The sequence below is a fragment of the Pinus tabuliformis genome, chromosome 4_1 (genome assembly GCF_031772625.1).
Source record: "Pinus tabuliformis cultivar Carrire ecotype Pingquan chromosome 4_1, CPIR1, whole genome shotgun sequence".
Classification (NCBI taxonomy): domain Eukaryota; kingdom Viridiplantae; phylum Streptophyta; class Pinopsida; order Pinales; family Pinaceae; genus Pinus; species Pinus tabuliformis.
This window is the reverse complement of record NC_142303.1, coordinates 614518020-614531324: the sequence shown is the minus strand read 5'-3', so window position 1 is coordinate 614531324 and position 13305 is coordinate 614518020. Positions and strand designations below refer to the sequence as shown.

General features: G+C 32.4%; 2 non-coding genes across 2 annotated transcripts; both read right to left on the bottom strand.

Annotated features, from left to right (window-relative positions):
- Positions 1 to 2118: 2118 nt before the first annotated feature.
- On the bottom strand, positions 2119 to 2192 carry TRNAN-GUU (transfer RNA asparagine (anticodon GUU)). The gene has a single exon. It is a non-coding gene; the product is annotated as a tRNA-Asn (tRNA).
- Positions 2193 to 2384: 192 nt separating this feature from the next.
- Positions 2385 to 2458, bottom strand: TRNAE-UUC (transfer RNA glutamic acid (anticodon UUC)). The gene has a single exon. It is a non-coding gene; the product is annotated as a tRNA-Glu (tRNA).
- Positions 2459 to 13305: the final 10847 nt, after the last annotated feature.

Sequence of the window (13305 nt, the reverse complement as noted above, 5' to 3'; positions counted from 1 at the left end):
AACTCTTCTTTACTTGTCAATTTCAGACTTCGGCCCTCCTTTCTTCTGTGATATTTTAGAACAACTCATGCAAAATGCTTGTCTCCAAATGAGCTCAATTCTCCCTTTATTTATATTGTCAAGAGGGGTTCAAATAGACATGTCTTTTGGGGCAGGGATGACTTGATAGGGAAGGCCGACTTGGCATCTAGAGGCAATTTTTACCCAAATTACATATTTGAAAATCCTTTTTCCAGACTACAAATATGCCTTTGACTTTGACTAGTACAAATAATAATGAGCATGAAGAACCTGATTAAATAAAATAATAATTTGACTTGAGCATGAAACCCATGCTTGAAAAATAAAATTCATTTTTCTTCTTTTTGCTTTTACATAAAATATACAATGACATAAGTGCAAAGATAATTATGAAGACCAAACCTAGTTACATTTTCCAACACCCACTGCTTCCTACGCTGATGGAATATTGCCTTCTTCATGCGATGGAATAGAGTTTTGATTGTTCCCATCTAGCTCCTCTTCTTCTCATTTTTTCTAGCTCTCGGATCTCCCTAGCCTCTTGTTCAAGATTTACCATTTCTTCCTCGGGTGCTTCTTTTCTATTGTCATTATTTGCAACTTCTTTTTCATTTTCCTCTTGTGATTGCAGAATGTCAAAAGGATTTGATGAGGTTGAAGCTGCATTCTTACCTTGATTTGATTGACTTTTACTTTCTACTGCTTTTCCTTTGTTTCCCCCCTTCCTCTATGTTTGTCATTGTTCTTCTTATGTTTCTCTCACCCTTGCATAGTTGAGCCTTCTTGCAATCTCTTGTGAAATGGCCATATTCATGGCATATCTAGCATTTGAAAGGAAACTATTCATAGTACAAAACTTGACGATGGCTCCACCTGCCCTGTGTGAGGTTGATCTCTGTAGTTAGGCCCTTCTCCAAATCTACTTCCACACAAATATTTGCACAGGCAAACTAAGATCCCTTAGGGTTCAACTCTATCCAAATATTTCCCTAGATGATTCCCAATTGCTCTTAGACAATCATCACTCCAGCACAATAGAGGGAGTCTAGGAGGCTTTACCCAGACATGCACTGCATTTGGAATATCATCATCTGGGTCAAAGTCCAACAACCATTTATTCAGGTACATTCCCCGAGCCCCAAAGAAATACGTGACGTTTCTGAATATTGCATCTTTATATTCTTTGTATTTGAACAAGAAAGCAAAGAAATCGTTCCCACATGCAAACAAGTCAATTCCCTTTCATTAGTGGCTTCCACGTTTTTTCTAGCCATTGATCCATATATATGGGGGATAACCACAATCCAATGAATTTCCCTCCTAAGGGCTGATCAAAAAATGCCAAAGAAGTTCATCGAAACCCTAGAGGAAGTGCCACAAAGGGAATGGTTTCTAACTTTTTGACAAATCTGGTCTGTGCTTCTATTGTTCAAGATTTATGGGAGAGTGACGCTACAAGGGCCTGCAACTCTGATACCAGAAGATATGGATTCAGATGATCCACGACTGACTGCCCTTATAGAAGAATGACATGGAAAAGATATGAAAGACATGTTAGTTCATCACGCTCAAATTCTTCACAAGGCCTATCTCCAATGTAAGGAAGAAGACCAATGGGGCTCAAGTTCTTCAAAGTCTCGTCTTGGGGTTCACATGAAGGATTTCAAAGTTGTCTCCACGCGATAGAAAGAAGCCAAAAGGCAAGGCTCTAAGAGCAATAAGACATTGATTCAAGGAGATGGTAAACAATTAGTCAACGTAGGGGAAATCATGTTAATGTTAGAGGAATTTCCTCCTTTGAATTCTTGAATCTTCAAAGAGTTTTCTATGTAACAATGATTGTCATAGTTAATTTATGATTGTTTATTATTAATAAATAACTTGCTAATTTTAACCAAACTTGAAATCCAAAACCATATATAACTTTTTTTCTTTACTATATTAAAAACTATATATAATATATTCTTATTTGAAAAATATATGAATAAAATACTATATATAACTTTTTTCTTTACTATATTAAAAAAAATATATATAATATATTCTTATTTGAAAAATATATGAATAAAACAAAAGAGAACTTTAAAATTTGGCATGCGCTAGAAGGAGGGTTTGAACCTCCGACCTTGTGGTTAACAGCCACACGCTCTAACCAACTGAGCTATTCCAGCAACGATTTACACACCTTTCATTTATTTATAAAGTTCACTTGAAATGAAAATTGTAAACTTCATGCATTTAAATTTCTGAAAAAGCGAATGACGAATCGCTTCGAAAAACACACGAAAACAATTTTCACCTTCCGTTGCCGGGATTTGAACCCGGGTCGCTTGGGTGAAAACCACAAGAAAACATTTTTCACCTTCCGTTGCCGGGATTTGAACCCGGGTCGCCTGGGTGAAAACCAGGTATCCTAACCGGACTAGACGACAACGGAATTTTCAAAAATTGTCGCCTGTTTAGTAACAAATTTCCTCACTTACTCCATATTCTGCGACTTTGGCAAAAACTATGTCGTTCTCATCATTTTGCTGCGAGAAAAAGCCACTGGCTTAAAAATCTTTTAGATAAATATATTAAATTACTTTATTCAAAAAAAGTTTCTCACTATTCTATAATGGAATTTATGTATGCTCGATAAGAACATTAATATATAATTAAAATAAATCTAAATTTAAAATATTTAAACAGTTCCATTTTTATTATAACCCGTATTAATTTCAAAAAATTAAATTATAATATATATGTATATTGAAAAGTAAATTTGTTTTTTGGTAAAAATCACATTATCAAAATTTGTTGATAGGTTTCGAATTATCTAGTGTGGTTTATCACTAGGATAAGATGAAGAACCAGATCTTGGCATCAAGTTAAATGTTCTTATTAGATTTGTCAAATGTTAGGGCGGCCAAATAAAAAGTTATTATAAGTCTCGGAAAAATAATAATAATGATGTTTGCTTTGGGTTTTGGTATTGTTTTTAATAATTTAGGGGAAGCTTATGCATTAATGCAAGGGTTAATGTTAGCCATTAATGCTAATACATAATAATTGATCGTAGATGGAGACTCAAAACTTTTTATAGGCAAAATGATTTCAAATGATGTTGTTATTGATCATATTCTTCATTCAGTGTTAAATCGCAGTGAAAAGGAGGTTCTCAACTTTTCTAGCATCATTCTCTTTGATGTATTCAAATAGAACAATGAAGTTATGGATCATTTTGCCAATAAAGTAACCTTCTTAAAACAGGGGATTATTAAACATCAACAAAAACTAGATTGATCTACCCATTCCATAGGATGAGGTTTAAGCCATTTTTCTAAGTTCTAAAATGTCCAATGGCTCAACATGTAGTCATCAAATCATATCACAAAAATAGTTATGAGATGAGATGGGGGGCTCCTTGTCACATCCCCTTAGTTATGTAGTTGCATAGTTATGAATTTGGGAGTGGAATATTCCTTCGTTAAAATGGGATTAAGACATACCAAATGTCATTGCTAACAAAGAAGCATAGGTTTACAGGCCTGATAACCATGTATGATTTTTTGTTGTGGGTTTCCTTAATTTATCTCCCTCTCCTCCATTTATAAAACTTTTCATTGATTATCTCCCTCTCCTCAAAGGTTTTTCCTTCATCTTCTTTGGTGAGTTTCTTGACTAAGTTGAATGTGAGGTCTTTCCTAGTCTTTATTTTTTAGTGCTCATAATTGGTGGAGAAATCGCTTTCTCTTAACCCCTTCATTTAGAAAATCTCTATTTCTTTTGCTAATTTTCAAGTGCGAGCTCAACTCGTTAAAATAATTTATTTTGTTGATTTCTAATTTTTAAATTATTTATGTTTGAACTAAAAATATCAAAGTTTTATTCAATCTATATAGATACATACAATCTAAATGTGGATCATATAGGAATTAAAAAGCAACATAAAATACAAAAAAATTGTAAAGAACATGATAATTCAACTTATCCACTATCCAAGTTCTCAAATACCTCACCAATTTTTTTATTTTTTATTTTTTTCATCTATGTTAGTTTTCGTAATTTGATTATGAAATTGCAATCTTAATTTGGATCGACTAATATGTGATGAGTATTTTGTTTTTTTTTTTTTTTAGTGTCTCTTCTTAATAGCACAATAATTTTTGTCTCTAATTTTTTAATATATAATTTTTCTTCTATCTTATTTTAGCGAAAATTCTTTTTAGAAATTGTAAAGGAATTTGTAAACTAAACATTATAAAAAAATTTGTAAACTAGACTAATATTTTTCATGATGGTCCTAGACCATTTTGGTAGGATATTTATTTCTCCTAAATAGAGAACTCTATTGTATATGTGAAAATTTTCCCTCCACCTAAGTTTCATTTGTTTTTGTTTGAGTTATGTGATAATTCGATGATAAGTGATTATTTACTTTTGAATTTGTTTTTTATTTTGTAAAATATTTTATTTTTCCGTATTAATTTTAGAAGGATTTCCTTTATACTTCAAATGGTCATCTTATTAGTTTACATTTTTGGATTCATTCCATTTGGTGTTACAACTTTTCAAATATTCTATTGTTTAAATGACTTGCTTTGATTTCTTTGTTTTCACATTTTACCAGGGCTTTTAAAAGAATGGGTTTAACTTTTAAGACTCAATAGTTTATAATTAGTAAATGATATTCAAAATTTTCACTTGAGATTCCAAACACTTTTGAGAGACTACAATCAAATGCAAGATATTTTATATTAAATGCAATTTACATATAAATTTTGTAAAAATTAGTAAATGATATTCAAAATTTTCACTTGGGATTCCAAACACTTTTGAGAGACTACAATCAAATGCAAGATATTTTATATTAAATGCAATTTACATATAAATTTTGTAAAAACTTGAATTAAACTTTGAAAGATTCCTTATCCTACATTTTAAATTTATATTTGAATGGCAATTTTATTTGCAAATTATATAATAAATCTAACTTAACCATGCATCTATTAAGCATTGAGACAGAAAATATTTATGTACAAACTTCTAATTACATTAAAAAAAATCTAAAATTAAGATAGATTTATTTTAATTTATTTCTTTTTCCATCAACTTTTATATATATATGAGTTTGACATTAAATATTTTCCATATCATTTTATTAACATTATTCATAAATATAAAAAGATCTTTTTTGACATGCATTATCAAAAAACATTACTTTTTTCATGGAAAAAACTTTGAAAAACACTTATGAGTGTTCGCATAATTTATTATAACATGGTTGTTGACATAATACTACCATACTGTATTGGTAGAAATTTTTATTTGCATAATCCTTTTTCGTCTATAGTTTTCACCATGAAATTTTTAAAAATTTAAAATATAATGGTAATTGATCAAGTTCATGATCAATTGTCAAGAATGCCAATAATGAATGTCGTTATGTGATAGAGATGTGAGACATATTGCATTGTAGTGATTACTTGTTTGTGTTGGATAAGAATCAAAATGCCTCTGGCAAACAATCACATATTTCATGCTCTCTTGGTTTATCAATTTTATTTGTAAGTGGCAGGAATCTATAGGTAACTACAAGCACATGGATTACTTCATATCAATTTGTAAAACCATCTCTTTTACATGGAAGAGGTGCAATGTTAAATTTTTTATCTCCCGTGTTAAAGTAAAGTAGGTTGTATTATATGTAGGTATTTGTATTATGTTAATATGAAAATAGGATTCATACATATGTATATATCAAACCAAAGTGGTGTTGTATATTGAAAGTAAAATAATAGTTATAAATCTAATAAATCCTATATTATGGACATTATACATCTCATTAGATGAATAAAAACAAATGTATAAAATATTGAACAATAAAAATAAAATCATGAATACAAATTAGATAAGAATGCAAACATTCAATAAAAGGAATGCATGATTGTGGATGTGCCTTAATGGATAAGAAATATAATCTCCAACAAGGGGTTTGTGGGTTTAAGTCATATTAAGTGTTCAACTCACAATCATACTATAGAAAAATGGAATCTATATTCATAAAATACTATTGGAGGGAAAAATAGAGAACTCACAATGTTATTTTTATGCTAGTGGAAATAATAATAATAATGGAGAATTATTTACAAATGTTGTTTGTATTTTAGATTTCAATAATACTAATAAATTATATAAAGTTCAATGGGCCGTGGTTTAGTGGTTAAGACAAAATGACACCATGTTAATGCCTCGTGTTTAAACGCCAATAGGCATATAACCCTAGATATAATTGATTAAGTTTGACAAAATTCATATGAAAAATTATTTCAAATTATAATTTGTATAAACGCTTTAGTCGTGGCCAAATATTATTCTTACAATCCTTGCAATCCCCCCCCCCCCTCTTTATAATAAGATAATATCATCATGTTGAAGCAATCGATACAAAGTTTTAAGCTCAAACATAAATGTCTAGAGTATGATTTGGTGCTCTAAGGCAGATAGAATGAGTAAGAATTGGTTCATCAAGGAAGGTGAAATGAGTGGTATTTGGTGTGCTTAAGAAAAAACAATCAAATGCAAGAAATAAATATTGTGTTGTCATACTATTTGGTATTCTAAGGGTGTGTTTTTTTCTTCTTATTTTTTCAATGTGGTTCACAATCCTCGAAGATTAGTGATCACCACATCCATGGAGTATTTGTACTAGGTAGATCAACCTAAAAGGATCACTTCCTGTCAGCTCAACCTAGCCCCAATACTGTCGAGAGAATTGAACCTATACCTCTCAATAGCAAATGTTCTTTAACAACTGGAACCTGATTAATTGAGGTAAGCCTAAGAACTTCTAAGGGTGTGTTCTTATTTCAACTCTATAATTTTTTAAAAAACGTATTTAATAATTATATTTATCAATGATAATGTTTTTTTTCCATAGGAAAAAAATGAAACTTTTTATTAAGTTGATAAAAAGTTTACATTGCAAATGCTGTAGCATCACTTGTCATCCTGTGAGACTATCATGACTGTTTTACAAAAAATTACAGCCTTAAGCCAGAGCATATTCCTTTAGAATGCTGAGACTGTCTCTGTTTTCCCTGCATTTAGTTCCTTTACGGCTGTAAACTTAAACAAAAAAACAAAGCACTTGTCAAAAATGGAAACCGTCAAAACACGGGTCTCCTCATCATAGAGGAAAACAACCCGTCACCATAGCCGAGAGTTTATACAAGCCGAAAAAGCAAAGCTGTAGAAGTTTTAATATGTATATGAGAAATAGAAACAAAATTTTCTGTCATAGAATCAGAGCATTTGATTGTAGGGCGGCTGATCCGATCTTCTGATTTGGCCTTGATCATCTTCTTCTATTTTCCAGCTGCCCAAAATCTGTTGTAGACCGTCTTTAGAAAGTTTATCCGCTGTGTCATTCCTTTCCCTGAAAATATGACATAGTGAGAAAACGTTAAAAAAAGATTTTAGTCTCTGTATTTCTCCCAAGATTTGTTTTAAGACCTGATTTCTGCATGAACTTTGACCGTTTACCCATCTGATCACATTTTGGGAATCCCCGAAAATTTGAATTGTGAGGGTGTGCCTTTGGATGAGCCAGCATATAAGGAGTTTTAGAGCAAGCAGTTCTGCAAGGTTATTTGAGCCTGTTCCTAGTCCCACAGAGGCTTTGAGAATGTGCGATGGAGTTTCTTGGATGACTAGGCCAGCTCCTGCTATGTTGTTTTGGGATGCCCCGTCGAAAAAAGCCCGAGGGATTCCTTCATCATACTGCACTTCTGGAGCATTCCTTTGGGAGTGAACTACCTTGGGTTCGGGGATACTGGAAAAGATGGCAGAGCTCTGAATGGCTGTGATAACTACGGGGGTTTCCTTGTCCTGGAAGATGCTCTTGTTCCTGGCTATCCAAACTCCCCAGCTGATGATGAGAGGAAGGTTGCGCATGTTCCCATGTGGATGTGAATGCCACCACTTCTGCCAAGCTTCTTGCATACTGTTACCTTCCCATTCGAGCTTTTTGTTCAGAAGATTTCCTGCCTCGCTCCATATCTTAAGAGTTTCTGGGCACTTTAGAAAAAGATGTGTTATGGATTCTGCTTCTGATTTGCATAAGGTGCATCTCCCAGGCCCATGCATGAATCTGGACTGCAGGATCTATCAATGATAATGTTATTCTCACAAACTACAATCCATAAAATAAATATTTAAAAGATTCATTAATGAGTCTTATGAAAAATATATCTTACATATGGTGGTAACACATTATCCACTTCATATGAGCAATATATATATACTTCCATATACTTCCTCATTAAACATGATAAAAGGGATGCATATATGTTTCCCTCGTATTCCAAAGAGTCATTATCACTATTCCTCTTCACTTTAAGTTTCATTTAAATTCCTTTAGATGTATCTATTTACTCTAAATTTCATTTAAATGTCTTTAGATGTATCTATCTACCAATTTTATAGTTAAATCCATTATATCACATAATCTTTATATTTTTAAATGGGTATATAAAACCAATTTATATATTTAATTTCGAATTTTAAATCCAGTATATCATACCATTTTTATCTTTTTGAATGTGTATATATAATCAATTTATATGTGTAATTTTGAGTTTTAATATTTTCCGGGATAATCTTACTTCAATGATGATTTTAAATTTTTTAATAAATACTAAAATTTGAAAAATAATTATAATCTCTTACATTAATAAAAAACAAATTCATTATAAATTTGTAAAGTAATTGTAATAATTGATTATTAAAAAAAAACAACGAAATAAAAATTACATAAACAAATTAACTATGGCATGCCTTAACAAGTTATAGAGTTTTGCTTCTTTTACCCGTAAGAAGCATAATGAATAGGTTAAGAATATCGATTAATAAGATGGAAGAAATATAATTTTTAATTTTAGATATTTATGCATAAAATAGGGGAGAAAAAAAATAGTATTTGAGACCTTGTTAGAAGATTCATTTTTATTTTGAAGCATAATGAATAGGTTAAGAATATCGATTAATAAGATGGAAGAAATATAATTTTTAATTTTAGATATTTATGCATAAAATAGGGGAGAAAAAAAAATAGTATTTGAGACTTTGTTAGAAGATTCATTTTTATTTTTATTTTTTTGAAACTTTGTTAGAAGATTCATTTTTAATTTCTTTCTGATGAATTTTTTTTGTCTTATATTTATTGATGAACCATTTTCTCTTGAGATTAATAGTTTTATAATAGAGAGTAAAAATACAAGTTTCAAATAACTTTGGTATATGATGATATATATAAAAGATATTTGTATTATTATTACTTTTGTAATATTTGATTATAATTTATATTTATATTTAAAAAAACAAAATTATATATGATATTTTTGATAGTCTAATATTGTCTTAGTCAGAAAACCGATATGTTGATAAGTACATAACAAAAGCCTACCACTGAAGGGTGAATCATTGACGTGGTAACTAACCAATCATACAAAAACCAACAAGAGATACCTATATTTGATCATTTTATTCGTTAACCACTATCGCCATGCAAAAATGAGGTTGACAAAAACACGGTAACAACCACCAACTATGAGACCATGAGATAGAAACATAAGCAGAGATGGGCGTATTCATCCAGGATAATCACTGGGTGATTTGGAGAGGAGTCTACATTGACCATATTGATTGGTTGAGCATTTATAACTACTTCACCATCTAGAGGAGCATTGAAGTCAGTGTCTAGAGTCTCAGACAATATAGCATTCTATTTTGCTCAATCTAACCATAATTTCATCCATGTCATAGCATATGTCCTTGAGAATCTGCTTGAAATCCTCTTGACCCACAAAGAGATTATAATTATCAACTTGCTTATCTCAGAGCATCATGTGAAGAAGAGTCTCCATCTACCTATTTGTATATATAGAATGCATGAAATATAACCTCATCTTCCGAAGTTTACTAGAGTCTGGCACCCATTTGGTGTTGCCATGGCAAAACTCAGAATCTAAGAAATAAATACAGTCTCTGAACTCTTTAGCTTCCAAGGTGCGGATTTCATTTCAGACCTCCAAGGGAACTACATCAAAAAAAGTTTGCAACAGACTCCCATTTGAAGAGTCTTTGGTGTCTCAAAGAGGATGCCCTAGGTGCACCTCCCCTGCAATTGAGTAATCATTGATAGGGGGCCATGAAAGACCAATACCTGCAAGAAAATAGAGCCCGAGCAAATTGGTACAACCATGAAAAGTGACTTGGACTACAAAGTGGACAAGATTACCCAATTAGGACCCAAAGGACTGAGTGAAAATTATCATGAGGCTTACACTTATGAATGAGAAAGCCAAGATATATATCATCGAGAAAAATATAGAGGAAGGAGCCTGACCCAATGGAATGTTAGACCCTTTATAGATAAGAACCCGAGAGTACTTGACATAAGCCTTTTGGGAATCTTGAAAGAGAATAAAGTCACAAGCAAATTGAAAAAGACCCACTGTACCAAAATCCCGTGACCAGAACTGAGCAATTGAATGAGATTCCATAGGGCTCAAGGGATTTAAGGTCACCTGTGGGAAAAACAACAACGAGCTCAAACGAAGGCCCAAACAAGGTATTATGAAGGAAGCACACGAAGTACGTCATCACTCTTGTTGTAACACGTTACCCCTGACCATGAGACACCTTAGGAGAGTACAATAAAATAGGGGCCTACTACAAGACTTCAAATAGCCTAAACAATGAAATTGCAAGACAAACGACACCAAAATCAATGAATAACATTGATACAAAACATGATGTAGACCTCAAATAACATATGACAATGACCAACAAAAGGATTTAGGCTAACTTAAAGACTCCAGGGAAGAACCAGAAACCAAAATTGAAATACCTCTCTAAGGACATACGATATCAACTAAGTGAGTAATGTTGAGCGGAAGGCGAGGAACTAAACCAAGCCCTGTATGCAAGACAAAAGAGGTTCGCCACCTTAAGGTCACCTAAAGAGTTCTCCACCCTACTTCATGAGACAAACTATTATATACCACAACCGACGAAATGCAACATTTAACAGATGCGCGCCCAAGTTGAATCAATATGCCCACCAAGTGCCAAGTGTGATATTTCTCCCACGAAGCTATCATCCCAAGAATTCGTAGGATGGTGAGGTCATAAATGGGCCTCGATCGTTTGTCAGGGTGATGCCCTGCCATATCCATTCCCACATATGAGCTCACAACCTTACCTACTCCGAATAACCATTTCATTTTTCAGTAATCCTCACAAAACACACATTCCTCGTCGCTCATCCTCGCAAATTTAATGTGCAAATGCCTGCGCCATACAGAGGCTCTATATAAATCGATATGTAGCCACGGGTGATGTGAGACTTGCCAAGTGGAGGCCAAGGAACAACCACCAAAGTCTACCTCCAACTTGACCAAACAAATTGTTTGCATGTCAATCATGAGTGGCAAAATCACTCGTTCGTCAGAAAACAGAAATTCGATGACCTGCCCTTAAAGATATTAACATTATTATTAAATTCAAGATAAAATTAACAAAAACATACATTATTTATCTAAATATTCTATCACTATCACTAAATGAATATATTTTCCACTATTATTGGTCCAAAAGATCTAATTATATACCATTCAAATTTTCCAGTACAAATTAATAGGAATCAAAGCCTTCACCAAATCAATAAAAAAATATACCCACCCTTCACCATTGATATCTTATCGTATTAAAATTCTCATCATGATGATACGAGCTATTTTCACTCTTTAATTAAGTATAGGAATTCATATTTCCACATTAATATGTAGGATAGGAAGAATTGAAACATAGATAATAAGAATGGCTACTATCAACATTATCTCACTAAATTAATTATTGGTTATAATGTTATTGGTGTCCATTTTGTGTGAGGACTTTGTTATGATGTTACTTTGTCCTTATTGTTTGAAGATTTTCCATTTATCTAGTTATCTGCAGTGTTCGGTGGTATAGGTTTCGTGGCATACGATTTTATAATGTCTTTTTGATGATTACTTTATGATTTTTTTTGGTTTGAAAAATACATATTCTTGAAGTGGAGACTAATGTTGCCATATCAATATTTGGAATTATGCAGGAAAACAATACATTTATTTAGATTTTTTGGTTTAAAGGTTTGAAATTTGATCTTTTAATATTTTTATCTTAATAAATTTTTCATGGTATCATTTTTAATTTCAATTTCAATATTTTTTTGGTCTATATGATAGTTTACATTAAAAAGGAGATTAGGTATCTAACCTAAAATCGTTACATTTTTCCAGAGATATTAATATTCCTTGTGAGTTCAATACTGAGTATATTGGTTCAATCCAAACTCTCAAGTTGGTATTTCACGAGACAAAAAATTTATACACTTTCAAACTATTTTTTTTTCAAAATATCTTCAAGATTTAAATACATTTACATTCCATTTCTTACTACTTGTCAATATGTCTTTCACTGACCTCTCATTTTCCTTGGTGAGATGTTTTTGTCATTTTTCCCAAATAGGAGCCATCAAATGTTTCTTATTAACTTCAAGGGGTCGCATATGTTGTCTTTGTCGCCCCTGGAAGGTTCTTTCCCATTTATATGATTTGAACATGGGTCTCCTTTGTCTTTGAATCTGGTGAATCCGCTTTGATATGCTTCTTCGTGACTTTTTCTTTTCTTCCTTCTTTTGAGTCATGTTCCTTGTCAAGATTGTTAAACTCACATGGACAGCAAGACACATATGAAAGATAAATCAGTGAGTTCATTTTTTATTAACATAAGATACACATTTATAGTACAATAGGTGACTCTTGGGTTTCAGATCCCAAGGTCTCTTGGACTGCTTAGTCTTTTCAGCTTCCACACTAACCCTTTAGGATTAGGTGTCCAACATTCCCCCCCTTAATCCGAAGGGTTATGTATGAGTCCAAGAAGAGAGCTGTAATACAAAATGTGCAAAAAATGCATGGCAGCACTAGGCTGAATGTGCTCTATGAAATGTTGGTAAAAAAAGGGCGGTGGTTTAAGGATGACCACCAACACTGGAACGCTTAGTGCAGTTCCCGGAACTCTTCCAAAACTGGCAAGAAACTGAAGTTTTCTGCTAGAGGAAGTGATCCTATTGTTTTAAAGAGGGAAACCTTCAACCATAAAAGGGAGGTCTCACCCCACATAAAAGGTAAAACTTCAACCTGAAAAGGGAAGTCTCAACCTGTGATGGTTTAAGGATAACCAACAACTCTG